The sequence below is a fragment of the Meleagris gallopavo genome, chromosome 11 (genome assembly GCF_000146605.3).
Source record: "Meleagris gallopavo isolate NT-WF06-2002-E0010 breed Aviagen turkey brand Nicholas breeding stock chromosome 11, Turkey_5.1, whole genome shotgun sequence".
Lineage (NCBI taxonomy): Eukaryota > Metazoa > Chordata > Aves > Galliformes > Phasianidae > Meleagris > Meleagris gallopavo.
The window spans coordinates 11,251,946-11,256,063 of record NC_015021.2 but is presented as its reverse complement, the minus strand read 5'-3'; positions in this window follow the sequence as shown (position 1 = coordinate 11,256,063).

Sequence of the window (4,118 nt, the reverse complement as noted above, 5' to 3'; positions counted from 1 at the left end):
TTTGGTCACTGCAAACGTGTGGAGTGGCTTCGACATATCCTTTTAAATGAAAAATAACTGAAACTCTGCAGCAGCATTCAGAGAACCACAATCAAACCCGTACTCTCAGATCTCCTGTATTGCAGGAGATGCCACGCAGACCTGCTGGGAGCATCCAAGCCTCAGCTATTCTGTGCTTCTGTGATTGTATTTAAATGATACTGTTGATGGTGATCTGCTACACAATATGATTAACATTTTAATGCATTGTTTGTCAAGGTCTGGACTGCATTATGTGCAGACTAAATTAATCTTGCATATCATAAAACATCATATTATATAATAACTAAGTGAGATAGAGATGGCAACACGGTATTAAACGTTGGTCTCTGGAAGAAATGAATGAATGGAAGTGGAAGAAAGAGACAGGCTGCAGCAGCAAGGTTTGCAGGAAGGCAAAGGAGGGAATCTGTGGAATGAGAGAGAACTCAGGAGAAGGGGGTGGCTGAGAGCAGATCCAACAGAAATGGTTTGGCCCAGAGGAGGGAAGAAGAAAAGACGCAGCAAAGAAAACAGAAAAGAAACAATAGACCTTTGCAACAGGAAGGATGAAGCATCACCACAGAAATTACGCCTGCTCTGTGCTTTACAGCTATTTGCATCTTCACGATTATAGCTTGTAAGCATAAATAAAGCAACCAAGTGTGGGATATATTTCCTCTTTACAAATGTCAACTTGAAGATCCAGAACAACCTAATTCTAAAATCTTCCAACATAACTTAGTCCTTGGTAAGGGCACTGGTAGTCAGCATCTTCCCCCAGAAATGAGCATTTTAAATTTTAAGCCACAAAGAGGTAAAGGAAGCAGCAGAATCAGAGCAGCAAGCTTCAGTCTGACCTCACAACTAGTCTAAATATTCGGTCAGAAGCTCTTTCACTCACCTCTGTGCAAAAATCTGTTTTGGCCTCTGAGTGTCGGAAATCACAACATGACCATCTCAGCACAGAACCCTAGACAATTTAGGCTGGAAAGGATGCTGGGAGATCACGATGGCTGTTCACCATACCAGCAAAGAGTAGCCTACAAAATTCTCATAGAGGAATGTTTAACTGGCCTGACATAGCTCCAGCATGAGAGCTTCCCCAGGCAATCTGTTTCCTGAGCTTCTCTAATCTTTCCCAATCTCTGATACGCATTTGTGGTGGATTTTAAGATCTTTCAGTCTAGCCCTGACCCCCACGAACAAGCAGATCACTTGTCTTCATTTTCTGACACCTCATATTTGCACTCTACTCTCATGTTTCCCATCAGCCTTCTCTTTGGAGCAAGTGATCCCAACAGCTTACGTCTTTCCTCTGGGTTGTATTTTGGTCACCCTAGATTTTTCACATAACTCCTGAAATGTGATGGCTAAAGCTGGACAAATCACCAGAAACCTTGCTTTTGCTGATCAAAGTGGAGGGATCATTTCATGCTGATAATGGTCCTGCTTATCTCTTTGTCACAAGGTTTGTCTTTTTCAGGATAGCGCGCCACGTCTGACTTTCGTTGGGCTGGTAAACCAATACAAACCTCAGATGTTTTCAGATCTCTCTGCCTCTGTCTGCTGAATTCCTTCTGCCTGAGGTGCAGCACTTTGCATTTATTGCTTTTGAACAGCACCCTGGTTGTCAAGAGAGTTTTGGACTAGAAAGCTGCTCTCTCGTACTTGCAGTCCTCAGTCTGCAACACCTCCATGCAAAACTCCTGCGTGCACGTCAGCAGATTGCCATCAGAAACAGAAATGGGTTCAGAAACTCTCCCAAAATAGACAGTATCTTCCAGGAGTGCTGCACTTGCACAAAGGGCCAAGAGCAAAGACTGCAAGTGAAATTCTTCTTACACGCAGAGCGTAGCATAACGCTTTCATTTGTAGTGGCACTTCCTGGATGATATAACGCAGCATTAGGCTACATTTAGGTACGCGTGTCCTGTGCGAGCATCTCTTCCTTCGCAGCCTTTAACATCTGAAATGCCCTCCCTGTCTTTCCATCCATCTATTTTGTGTCTGTTGAAGAGGATTTTTTCTCCTTTGTGTGGATGTGTAAGTACCAATCCCACAGTATGCATTGTATGGCACACAAAGTTTCAGCCCGTATGAATACAGGATACAACATACTGTCCTTGGAGCTATTATTTTTACTTTTGAACACAGAATAAATTTTTTGAAAATCATGAGATTTGTTAGTTTTCTTAAATTTTTATATGCGAATTAGATGTTAGAACAAATTGGCTGCTGTGGAGCCACTTTTAGCCCGAAGCAGCTGTTTTGTCCTGTGTGTTCCTGCAACCCTTGATAGAGAAGGGCAGCAATATTAGGATGACAAGGAGCAGAGATGTGTTGTTACTGGAAAGATCTTCCAGAGGCTTAGGCTGAATTTAAGAAAGGAACTTTGTATTGAAGTGGGAAAAGCAGTGCTAGCAGGTATTGTAAAAATCAGGATGTCTTGCCCACAATGATTCTGTAATCATAGATTACAGAAAGGAGATATCCTTTGCATATTGTGATTTTTCCAAGATTCAGACATAGGCAGATGACTATTTAAATCCTTCCCTTAAAGCAGTCTCGCCATTATTTTACGCCTATACAGTGTTTCCAATAACTTATGTAATGCTTGAGGGCTTTTCATTTTTGGATGCCATTTCTGCTCACACCAATTCTTTTCCCTATTGTGTGTTGCTGAAAGAAATAGTGGGCAATTACTTTCTCTCACAGTTTCAGTGAGAAGAGACAACTATCAGAGATGAGCTGAAGGACTTTTGTTGGGGAGGCTGAATGAAAGCAGGTGGCTGGCAATTCAAAGGTAATGTGAAAAGACTTTGGGGCTGATTATATATTAAGGCCAAAGTAAAAGCCTCGAGAAAGGAGTAACTAAGTCTGATCCCCGTTGTTCTGTATTTTTGTCTTCTCTCTTCTCAACTTTTCATGCTTGGTTTCCTCTTTCACTGCAGAGGATTAAAATGGATGGAAGATGGGAACAGATGAATTTCTCAGCACCGCCTGTCAGGAGTCCAGTAATTCTATCAGCAGCACTAAGACTTAAGCATGCAATTACAAGCAATTTTACAACATCTAATTTGATTTTATCATTTCTAAACAGAGGGAAAAATAAGCTTGGCTGTGTAGAAAACACACACAACTTTCCGTATCTTGTTCTCAGTAGGACAGAGCTGTGCATGAGCTATTATTAACTCAGCCAGCACTGCTCTCTCCTCCGGTGTAATAACCTGGTGAATCATCCATTTTATTTTGTTACAATTTAATAATTTCATCTTCATTCAGTTATTTAAAAAGAAAAACAAAGCAATTTAGCGTCATATATGACAAAAAGCTTGATGAAGGCTGCCCGGCTTCAAATGAAGTTACAATAACGAGGTTACCTAACGCGTTACCAGAGACATGAAGCAGTTAAAAGCGAAGCTACAAAGCAAGATTTGTGCATTTTCACATTGGCCAGAGTCAACAGGCTGTGCTGCTGCAGCAAAGGCTTTGTTGTTTTTGCTGTGTCCCAAAGCAATTTCATCCCCAAACCCCAAAGTACAGCTTTTGGGGTCACCCTTCTTGGGCACCAGCCCATCCCACCATGCCCACTGCCCACGTCCCTAGGTGCCATGTCTCCACAGCTCTGAACACCTCCAGGTGACTGCCCCACCTCCCAGTGCAGCTGTGCAGTGCCTCACTGCTCTTTCTGAGAAGGAATGTTTCCTATTACCCCACCTGTCCCTTCTCTGGCACAACGTGAGGTCCCACGTAAACTCCATCGCAGCACACACCCGAGCTATGCCTTCCTCACGCAGACCCCCCCACCCCCCGCCGCCTGATGCGCATGCGCCTCTGCTGAGGGCCCCTTCCCAAAATGGCGGCGCCGGGTGGATGCCGTGACCCCGCGCCGCTCTCAAGATGGCGGCAGCGCGCGGCTCGCCTCATGAGTGGGCGCGCAAAATGGCACCGCGCGAGGTCCTCTCTTGTCAGCGGGGTGCCGGCCGCGCGCCCATGGCGGCCGACTCCGCGTTTGTAGCGCTGCTCGCCGCGAGTCAGACGCAGTGCTGCGGGTCGGTGGTGCCGGAAGCGGTCGGGCTGGAGAGCGGCATCAGGCA